Consider the following 12,402-nt stretch of genomic DNA (forward strand, 5'->3'; position numbering starts at 1 on the left):
TGGTCCAATAATGACAAAACTTACGCTACAAATCTAACAATTTTATCTCAATATAATGCTGGCATTTCATATATTTGCCTGTGAATTATCTAGTTCAGTGCCTACAACATGGCTACAAAGTATTCACTACCATTTGGTTCTATTACATTCGGAACTTATTTTCAAATGGTCCTTGTCTTGTAATGGGACAAAATTTTCAACATGTAAAACAATACACAAAAAACAAAGTAAACATTGAAATTATGCAACACGAAAATGGTAAGAATATTAAATCAATAAATATGTAAATAACCCAATTTTACAAATGCAATCATAGATAACCCATAACTTATTTTTAATGCAATAGTATACATGGTTTATTTCCCTTGAAATGGGGAATAAAACTACTACATACCTGCAATGAAACATGTTAATGTTCAATCAAAATAGGAGTATCCTCACCAACCCCCCCTCTCTCTCACAAACACCACCACCAACAACAACAATTACTTCTATTTTTTATTACTAAATAAAATACTTGTTAATGTTTGTTAAACCATAACAACAGAATGTACACAGTTCGTGTAACTTTAAACCACAAACCTAACTTGTACTCTAAACCTAATCTTATCACACTTTTTACCAGCCAAACGTCAAAGTGTGTTAACTAAACAGTTACATCCATCTCGGGTTTACTCAGTGGCGTAGCGAGGTCGGGTGTCACCCGGTGCGGCACTTAATGGTGTCAACCCCCCCCCCCCCCCCCAGAGGCGTAGCGACCCTTCCCGGGGACAAACTTTCAAATTTTTGGATGTCCCCCCCCCTCTCAAACTTTCGATTTGCACCCCCCCCCCCCGCCCTCAAGTTTTTCTTTATATATTTTGCTATTTTTTGCCTTGGTGTCACCCCCCTAAATGGTGTCACCCGTTGCTGTCCGCACCCCCGCCCCCCCTCGCTACGCCCCTGGGTTTACTTACAACAGCGCAATGTCAGCTGTCAGCTGTTTAACTAAAATGTGTGAATCTATAACAACACAAATACTTCAGCTATTTGTGAACACAAAACATACTAAATGTTTTAAAGACTTTTACTCCGGGTGGGAGGGAGGGGGGACTTGAAACTTTCCGAAGAGGGCAGACTTAAATTTCCGGGGGTGGGGGGTCGGACACTGGTTTAATTATATATTTTGGTATATAAATTCCATATCACACACAATATCACACATTTCTTACACAACCGCCTGTGTGACATACTACTGCAGATTTTACATTTGACATTCGCCAAGATTTTTGTTTTGGTTTATACTTGAACTAAACAGGACTAGTACCAAAAAATGGTGCAATATTTGATGTGTTGAAAACTTTGATTTTAACAACATATCGATATGTAACAAACACCATACACCAGCGTTGAAACCATCGACATGATTTATTTGGTTCAAAAAATGCGTGTGTAGTCACAATTTTCATTCAATTCTTTGTTGTTGTTACGTGCATAACATTACAGACAGACCAGAGGCGTAGCGATGGGGGGGGGGGCAAGGTACATATGTCCCCGGGCGCCGACCTTAGGGGGCGCCAAAATGGGTTGGAAAAACAAATTATACAGTCACATCCCAAACATCAACAATGTTCTTGTTGAAAGTTCTACAGTCACATCCCAAACATCAACAATGTACTTGTTGAAAGTTCTACAGTCACATCCCAAACATCTACAATGTTCTTGTTGAAAGTTCTACAGTCACATCCCAAACATCAACAATGTTCTTGTTGAAAGTTCTACAGTCACATCCCAAAAATCAACAATGTTCTTGTTGAAAGTTCTACAGTCACATCCCAAACATCAACAATGTTCTTGTTGAAAGTTCTACAGTCACATCCCAAACATCAACAATGTTCTTGTTGAAAGTTCTACAGTCACATCCCAAACATCAACAATGTTCTTGTTGAAAGTTCTACAGTCACATCCCAAACATCAACAATGTTCTTGTTGAAAGTTCTACAGTCACATCCCAAACATCAACAATGTTCTTGGTGAAAGTTCTACAGTCACATCCCAAACATCAACAATGTTCTTGTTGAAAGTTCTACAGTCACATCCCAAACATCAACAATGTTCTTGGTGAAAGTTCTACAGTCACATCCCAAACATCAACAATGTTCTTGTTGAAAGTTCTACAGTCACATCCCAAACATCAACAATGTTCTTGTTGAAAGTTCTACAGTCACATCCCAAACATCAACAATGTTCTTGTTGAAAGTTCTACAGTCACATCCCAAACATCAACAATGTTCTTGTTGAAAGTTCTACAGTCACATCCCAAACATCAACAATGTTCTTGTTGAAAGTTCTACAGTCACATCCCAAACATCAACAATGTTCTTGTTGAAAGTTATACAGTCACATCCCAAACATCAACAATGTTCTTGGTGAAAGTTCTACAGTCACATCCCAAACATCAACAATGTTCTTGTTGAAAGTTCTACAGTCACATCCCAAACATCAACAATGTTCTTGTTGAAAGTTCTACAGTCACATCCCAAACATCAACAATGTTCTTGTTGAAAGTTCTACAGTCACATCCCAAACATCAACAATGTTCTTGTTGAAAGTTCTACAGTCACATCCCAAACATCAACAATGTTCTTGTTGAAAGTTCTACAGTCACATCCCAAACATCAACAATGTTCTTGTTGAAAGTTCTACAGTCACATCCCAAACATCAACAATGTTCTTGTTGAAAGTTCTACAGTCACATCCCAAACATCAACAATGTTCTTGTTGAAAGTTCTACAGTCACATCCCAAACATCAACAATGTACTTGTTGAAAGTTCTACAGTCACATCCCAAACATCAACAATGTTCTTGATGAAAGTTCTACAGTCACATCCCAAACATCAACAATGTTTTTGTTGAAAGTTCTACAGTCACATCCCAAATACAAACATCCCTACAAACTCATTATTATAAGATCTTTTAAATAATCATCAAAAGTACAGAATTCTTTAGGAGCCGTACGCAAATAAAATATCATTTAAACTTTTTAAAAATACGACATATTGAATACAAAATAGAAAGATATTTAAAATCCAAAAGTGAAAGATCTTTAATTTAGAAGAACTAGGGTCTTTACAAAGTATCGGAAACCAAGAAGATGTTTCAAGTTTTAACAGTTAATAAACATTACAACCTATCATCTTACTAGACTTGTGATCGTAGTGACCCATTCGATTCTGTTTTACCAAGACCTTTTACTTAAGCCGTGACCTGCTATATTCGCCTGTGACCTCACCTAATCTAACGATCTGTTACATTCGCCGTGACCTTTTACATTCGACATGACCTGTTACACTCGCCATGACCTTTTACATTCGCCATGACCTTTTACATTCGCCATGACCTTTTACATTCGACATGACCTTTTACATTCGACATGACCTGTTACACTCGCCATGACCTTTTACATTCGCCATGACCTTTTACATTCGCCATGACCTTTTACATTCGCCATGACCTTTTACATTCGACATGACCTTTTACATTCGACATGACCTGTTACACTCGCCATGACCTTTTACATTCGCCATGACCTTTTACATTCGCCATGACCTTTTACATTCAACATGACCTTTTACATTCGACATGACCTGCTACATTCGCCATGACCTTATCTATTCTACCAAGACCTGTTACATTCGCCATGACCTTTTACATTCGCCATGACCTTTTACATTCGCCATGACCTTATCTATTCTACCAAGACCTTTTACATTCGCCATGACCTTATCTATTCTACCAAGACCTGTTACATTCGTCATGACCTGTTACATTCGCCATGACCTTTTACATTCGCCATGACCTTTTACATTCGCCGAGACCTCACATATTCTACCAATGTTTAAGTTCGCCATGACCTGCTACATTCGCCATGACCTCACCTATTCTACCAATGTTTAAGTTCGCCATGACCTGCTACATTCGCCATGACCTGCTACATTCGCCATGACCTCACCTATTCTACCAATGTTTAAGTTCGCCATGACCTGCTACATTCGCCATGACCTGCTACATTCGCCATGACCTCACCTATTCTACCGATGTTTAAGCTCGCCATGACCTGCTACATTCGCCATGACCTGCTACATTCGCCGAGACATCACCTATACTACCGATGTTTAAGTTCGCCAAGACCTCATGAATTCTACCAAGACCTGCTACATTCGCCGAGACCTTTTACATTCGCCAAGACCTGTTACATTCGCCGAGACCTCACCTATTCTACCGATATTTAAGTTCGCCATGACCTTCTATCATGACCTCATATATCTAATCATCGAATACCTGCACAGTGTGAGCTGATTATATCACAGGCTGATTAACACCTACATGTGTTAATTAAGTGATAAGATATGTAGGTCAAACGTTAATTAATAAACCTTATTCATTATTTACTCAGCAGCGTGATTCAGTTAATTAGTAGTGGTTATTTATAGACTTTGGTCATGCATTGCGTCATTGGAAAATAGTCAACACGAAAAGTTGAACATTATTTGATCAAGGTACGTCAGACAAACATTAATTGGCTACACAGAAACTCCGTGATTGATATTCTCATAACTCTATAACAAAATAAACCGGGAGTGATCTCCCCTAAACTTTCTCGAATATTCTCATATAACACTACGGGGGATGGCAACTCGGGATATAGACTTCTAGACATTATTTTTAATCCATTTTAAATACTCACATTTCTTAAAATAGAATATAATCTCGTAGAAAAAAGAAATGCACACCAAGTGAACGCTAAATAAAAAAAGCGCATAATAGTGCGCAATATTATTAGTACTTTATAAATTTACATGCGTTTTTGAGAAATCGGAAATAGCGTAAATAAGTACTTCCGGTCAACGGAAATTACTCAAAATATGACAGAAGGTAGAGAATTAGATCTTTTACTTACATATCAAATTTCATTTATCTATCTGAAATAGTACTCAAGTTATAGGCTTTTGAAAAATTCAAAGTAGAAAAAGGACCACTTCCGGTTATCGGAAATCGCTCAAAAGTTGATACGGATCTACGATTTTGATAAAATATATATATATGAAATTTCATCAACTTAGCTGTAACGGTACTCAGGTAATCGTGTTTACACACACAGAGACAGACACACAGACAGACACACAGACATACGGACAGGATTGCAAAGCCCAGTTTTTCAGAATGGATTACGCATAAAACCTCTTAATTTTGATAAATCTGGATTGATAATTTTTGCCCGATTAAAATAAGTCCTCTATACTTCGGATGTGATGAAGGACTGAGGTGTAATACGGTGAAAATTGTTAAAATTTCAAGAGATTTTTTTGCACGATTACAATACTTTCTCTATACTTCGTATATACGAGAAAGTAAAAATTGTAGCAATTTGTACTCAAAACTTAGCCGATTCAATTTTTTTAATGATTTTTTTTTTAAAACCCCATGACCTAGTTCAGACATGACTGTTGTCATTTCGTGTGAGAAAATATGTAAACAACTAATCGTAACTAAATTTCGTCAAAGATTTAAAAAAAAACTCCAGGTTTATATAACCATATTTATTATAATAACAGCGCACCAGATTTTTAAATATTTTATAAATCGTTTCGAGACTATTCACAGCCGCCCGCGCAGAGTTTCATCCGGGGGGGGGGGGCATAGCCCCCCCCCCCCCCCGAACGAAATGAAATTTATATAGAAAATATGGGAACAGGGCATTTCCCCCTGTCAATTACCCCCCGGATATTCCCCCCCCCCCCCCCCGACATTACCCCACAGAGTAATTACCCCCCCCTGTCAATTACCCCCCGCCCAGTAGGACATTACCCCCCCCCCCCCCGGACAGGGTTAGAGTTAGGGTTAGGGTTAGGGTTAGGGTTAGGGTTAGGGTTAGGGTTAGGGTTAGGGTTAGGGTTAGGGTTAGGGTTAGGGTTAGGGTTAGGGTTAGGGTTAGGGTTAGGGTTAGGGTTAGGGTTAGGGTTAGGGTTAGGGTTAGGGTTAGGGTTAGGGCTAGGGTTAGGGTTAGGTTTAGGGCTAGGGTTAGGGTTAGGGCTAGGGTTAGGGTTAGGTTTAGGGCTAGGGTTAGGGTTAGGGTTAGGGTTAGGTCTAGGGCTAGGGCTAGGGCTAGGGCTAGGGCTAGGGCTAGGGCTAGGGCTAGGGCTAGGGCTAGGGCTAGGGCTAGGGCTAGGGCTAGGGCTAGGGCTAGGGCTAGGGCTAGGGCTAGGGCTAGGGCTAGGGCTAGGGCTAGGGCTAGGGTTAGGGTTAGGTTTAGGGTTAGGGTTAGGGTTAGGGTTTGGATTAGGGTTAGGGTTAGGGTTAGGGTTAGGGCTAGGGTTAGGTTAGGGTTAGGGTTAGGGTTAGGGTTAGGGTTAGGGTTAGGGTTAGGGTTAGGGTTAGGGTTAGGGTTAGGGTTAGGGTTAGGGTTAGGGTTAGGGTTAGGGTTAGGAATAGGGTTAGGGTTAGGGTTAGGGTTAGGTTTGTGTCTAGCTTTGGTTTTGGTTTTGTGTGAAGTTTTAGGCTAATGTGGATGCTTAGGTGTTTTTTTTCTTTAGGTTTGGATTAAAGTAGTATATAGGTATAAAATTCTACTTAGTGTTAGGATTTTAACTTGAGAGGGGGTGGGGGGGGGGGTAATTCCCCGGGGGGGGGGGGGGGGGGGTAATTGACAGGGGGTAATTGCTCCGGGGGGTAAATACGGGGGGGGGGGAATGTCCGGGAGGGAAATATCCATGGGGTAATGTCCTGTAGCCAGAAAATATATACTTTCAACAGTGTCCGAAGAAAGTCTACCGCCCCCCCCCCCCCCCCGAAAATTTCAAGCAAGTTTCGCATTTTTTAAATTGTAATGGTTCAGTTGCTGGACAGCTGTTCCACATCTTAACTGCTTATGTTCATTAGAGGTGTGGATGAAGACATAAAGAGCTGGCTTCCTTACATAGATTGTATGGCACTGTTACCGGAGAGAATATAGATAGTTCAGTTACATGTTAAAAGATAGAAACACAGAATCGCAAGATTTACAATATTTCACAGCAGTAAGATGGCTAATTTGCGAGAATTTTTTCTGATCAGAGTATTTAAGTTAAGAAAGGAAATAGGTGACTTCCTTGAAAGTAAAGGCAAGCCATAAGCTGATGTACTTACTGTCCAATGAAGAGTGGGTATAGAAATTGGCCTCTGCTGCAAACATAACTAGTCATTCAAATTTTCTGAGCCTAAAACTACAAGAGATGGACATTTAGTTTCTGATCTAAACACCCATCTAAAGGCTTTCAGATCCAAACGTGCCATGTTTTTGGAACAAGTACAAGCCAACAACTTGACGCACTCTCAGTAGTGCAAGGTCTTTACGGCTGAAGCAACTACTGAGTTCCCCACGTCATTTGCATACGAGATCATCAAAGACTTTAAGCTGTAGTTTCAGTAGCGCTTTTTTTACTTGGATTCAAAGGCAGAAAAAAGTAAGACTGTTTCAGAACCCATTTGAAGCAAATGTGGCCAGTTGCAAAGGTGAACTGCAGCTGGAGGTCATTAGAGACACGTTCAAAGAAGGGCGGGTGGGTTTTTTAAAAGTTTTTTTTTAAAGGAAGATATTCCTAATATTAAAACTTTTGCATCAAAGTACCTTTCAAAATTTGGAACAAGATACTTCTGTGAACAAATATTTTCAAGATTGAAATACGTGAAGGATAAAGCAAACTTGGACCTCGAGTGTGTTGTTGGCCACCGACAGTGTTTCTTTCAGACTTTTTTCTCGGGGGGGGGGGACGACAATTGAACTTTGTATATATTTCTATATACATATTTCGTTAAGGGGGGGGGGGGCGGTACACGTTCTTCCGGGGGGGGGGGGAGGGGGGGGGGCGCTACCATCCTGAAAGAGATGTCTTAAAAAAAAAACTCGGGCTGAAAAGTTTGGAGACCCCTGGTCTAAGTAATAAATGAACTAAGAGTCTTTATTTCATTTTGGAAAATTATTCTACATGTTATTTTTAACGCTATTTAAAGAAATCTTTTTATGTTAGAAATACTTAAATTTATCTAAAGAAATCTTTTACGCCTGAAGGCTACGTATTGGTAAAACAAATGTGTTCAGTGTTTCTTTTATATACTTTTCTGATAGGGGGGGGGGGAACACTGGTTAAAGTATAACTTTGTATTTAAATTTCAGATGCCTGACAAAAAAACATTGAATTATTTGGAAATGTATATTGCCTATTAAGAAAATACGTATCTCTAAAGAATATACATATGTACAATCACACATATGACGGTGTAAATCGGATGTAACAGTTTTTACAACAAAAATAATGTGTGTATTATCCTCCTACCACACCGACCCTCTGTTATCTTTTGTTTTCCCAGTAGCTGTCACTATTTATGTCTAGTTCAGCGGAACGATTTGTTAAACATGAACGCTTGATCACACAATCAATGAGCAACGCTACAAGAGTGAACATAGTTCAGTCAAAATACAAAACAAACATGTGTTCATTTCAATAACCAACGCAACAAGAGTGAACATAGTTCAGTCAAAGCACAATATATATATATATATATATATATATATATATAATTATCCTCTGCGAGCCGTTAGAAAACAAGCTGCAAGCGCCTCCTTACAGTCACCTCTCTTTCTCTCTATCACTATCACTACCACCCCCACCCCACCCCCACATTGTCTGGTGAGCTGTGGTCACGTTAATGTTTACAAACCGTACGGCCAGGTTTAGTGACGGCTATTAGGGGCAGATAATTAAGTTTGAACCGACTTTAAACTTACAGGAGGTAACTAAGAGGAGGCTGTTTTCACGGGGGGGGGGGGTGTAGGGTCGGGGTTAAGGGAAAGGAGGGGGGTTAGTGTTTTAAAGCAAATATTTTCAGTGGCAGCATTGGTACTGTCGAATTCACAAATTATGGATTACTGAAAGTAGAAAATAAATCAACTAAATAGCGGCGTATGATACGCCGCGGGTCGACTCGTACAAACAATTTGTGTTCAGTTGAGTCAGAGTAGACAAGAATTGTTGAGACATAACAAGACATCAACATGTGGGATAATAAATACAACGATCGTACGCCGCTATTTAGTTGTTTTATTGTCTACTTTTCGATAATTCATAATTTGTGAATTCGGCAGTACCAATGCTGCCACTGAAAATATTTGCTTTAAAACACTATCAGTAGGTTAAGGACGGTAACCCCCACCCTCCTTTCCCCGACCCCTACGATACACCCCCCCCCCTGTGAAAGCAGCCTTTTCTTAGTTACCTCCCCTAAGTTTAAAATCGTTTTAAACTAAATTATCTGCCCCTAATAGCCGTCACTAAACCCGGCTCTACGATTGTAAACATTTAGCGTGGTGGTGGTAGGGATATGCTTAGAGAGGAAGAGATGGGGCTGCTAGGCGCACTTGCACTTGTGTTTTGCAAGGTCCCCAAGAAGAGAATTATATATATACGAGCCGGCCCGCGGCATAACATACGCCGCTATTTAGTTGTTTTTTTTTTTTCTACTTTTTCAGTAATTCATAATTTGTGAATTCGACGTTACCAACGCTGCCACTGGAAATATTTCTTTAAAACACTATAAGTAGCACGTTAAGGACCATAACCCCCCCCTTTCCGTCCCCCCTCTTCCCCCCCCCCTATGTTTAAAATCGTTTCAAACTAAATTATCTGCCCCTAATAGTCGTCACTAAACACGGCTCTGCTTGTAAACATTTAGAGTGAACACAGCTCACTAAGACCATGTAGGGGTGGGGGTGGTAGGGAGCGCGTTTACAGCTTGTTTTCTTGCGTCTCCCAGAAGAGAATTATATATTTAGATATAGAAGATAGCTGTGATTTAAACACACACGTCCCGTCAGTACTTACTCCTGTTAGCCTATGATCAGCCGTAGTACTATATTAGCATTACTATCAGTCTACACTCACGATAGATTCGTTATGGTTATTGGTTTGTATTTTAAGCAATTTCTGTACAAACCAACAACAGTATAACAAATGATTCTTCACTATCTAGACTTACACTATACTGTTAGGCCATCCTGTTCACTATTTGGCCACCCTGTTCACTGTCTGGCCAATTACTTCACTGTCTGGCCACCCTTTTCTGGCCACCCACTTCACTATCTGGCCACCCACTTCACTATCTGGCCACCCACTTCACTATCTGGCCACCCACTTCACTATCTGGCCACCCACTTCACTATCTGGCCACCCACTTCACTATCTGGCCAAACATTTCACTATCTGGCCAACCATTTCACTATCTGGCCAACCATTTTACTACCTGGCCACCCACCTACTGCCTAGCCAGTGGCCGCTTACTTCACAGTTTGGCCATCCTATCCGCTGATTGCCATCTGATACAACATACCCCACAAGAAAGCTGCCCCATATGATATAACATACCTCACAAGAAAGCTGCCTAGATCTAACAGTCACCACCCACTGTGTCCAGGACAGGCCTGACGTATTTCACGTTCTCCTGATTGGCAGGTCAGCTGATTGACAGGTCAACTAGCGGCACTAATTGCAGTAAGTCCCCGCTTCTAGTGGCCGTAATAACTGTATGACGTCAGCAGACTGAATCCCTCCCCCTCCCTGAAACTAATCCCGCACGATCTGTGTAACACAAGCGGTCATTAGCCCTGGCTTAACTACCGGCTTCTGTTGTTTTCTTTAGAGCCATTGTATTGAATGTACGTACATGTTAGGTCTACTAGTCGACCAGAGACGAAAGTCAACAATTATACTAATTTTCATCATAACAAACATACAATGCATATGGCAACAAGCAGCTTAGGCACAAGGGCAGTCTGCGACATCAAACTTGCCTAAACACAACCCATACAACAACCAACTTACATAAACAATAAACATAACATAAACACAATCCCGACAACAACCAACTTACACACACACAAGAATACAACAACCAACTTACACACAAACACACACACACAAGAATACAACAACCAACTTACACACAAACACACACACACAAGAATACAACAACCAACTTACACACAAACACACAAAATCCAGACAAGCAAGTTACAGACATAGTTCAGCTGTAGAGATAGAGAACTTCCAGACTAAAACGAAAGCTGACGTCTTACAACGAACCAACATTCCATGTCAATACCCATCCATTCATAACCTCGCCATTCAATAACACGTCAATCCTACCTCCCGCCTACATAGTTCTATTCAAACTATTTCAAGGCTTAACTCTTCCTACCGAATAGTTATCGTATCATCGTTGGGTGCGATTAAAGCCTACCGGTTAATCTATTACCCTACAGTTTAAGATTGAAAAAAAAAAATCCACCATCGGCCAAAGTCAAGGTCACGCGAAATTTGCGCTGTTACTACGGTCCGGTTCACATGTTCAATGGACCGTGTCGTTATCCCGAACTCAGTCAGACTCCCAGCGAATGTTTGGAGCATTGCATTGTAAACCTCTCCCTTATCCCTCCCTCTTCCCATCACTACATTTCACTGTAAACTCCCCCCCCCCCCCCAACCCCTTTCTTCGACCCACCAACCTGCCTAGTCGCTAAGATGAATGGCGTGGCCAGGCTTTGATCCCCATTCTTTTCATCTAGTGTCCGACTGGTAACAAAAGGTAAGCCTCGGGCTAGGGTGGGTGGGGTATGGTGGAGCAGTGAAAACAACAGCTGTAAAATAAAAGCTACTAGCGTAGGTCACCGTGTCGACAATTAAAGCTACTAGCATAATTCAGTGTCAGCCATAAAAGCTACTAGCAAAGTTTACAGTCTCAGTAGAAAGCTACTAGCATAGTTTACCGTGCCAGCAGAAAGCTACTAGCATAGTTCACCGTGCCAGCAGAATGCTACTAGCATAGTTCACCGTGCCAGCAGAATGCTACTAGCGTAGGCCACCGTCTCAGCCTACACCAACAAGCCCCCAACTGAGAATCTGGAATGTACACTTACGATCCGAATGTGTTAACCCAGCACCGTCTTCACGTAGAACTCTGCTGTGATGATCCATACCTTCAGTCAGCTTTAGTCTCTTGTTTAATTTAAAATACCAATTGCTATAGTTCAGCGTGTCGTAACAATTGGTGTCTTATTAATTTACTTCCTTTATTACCAAATTTTGTTTTCAATTTTTATATCGCCGTTGGATTTTAAAAAAATAATCTGTGAGTTCTTCCATGAACGACGTCAAACTTGTGACCTTTTCCCCCACCCTATTGGCACATGTCGTCACAAAAAGTTAAACTCCCCCCCCCTTAGATAAAGACACATGTCAGTCTATACACTCATATCCCATATAGTCATTATTTTTTAAAATAGCGATTAAAATAGTATATGACATCAGTAATGTTGGTGACTTAGAATAGTC

Source organism: Physella acuta, unplaced genomic scaffold (genome assembly GCF_028476545.2).
Source record: "Physella acuta isolate Inbredline_101_S28 unplaced genomic scaffold, ASM2847654v3 ptg000852l, whole genome shotgun sequence".
In the NCBI taxonomy this organism is placed as follows: Eukaryota; Metazoa; Mollusca; class Gastropoda; family Physidae; genus Physella; species Physella acuta.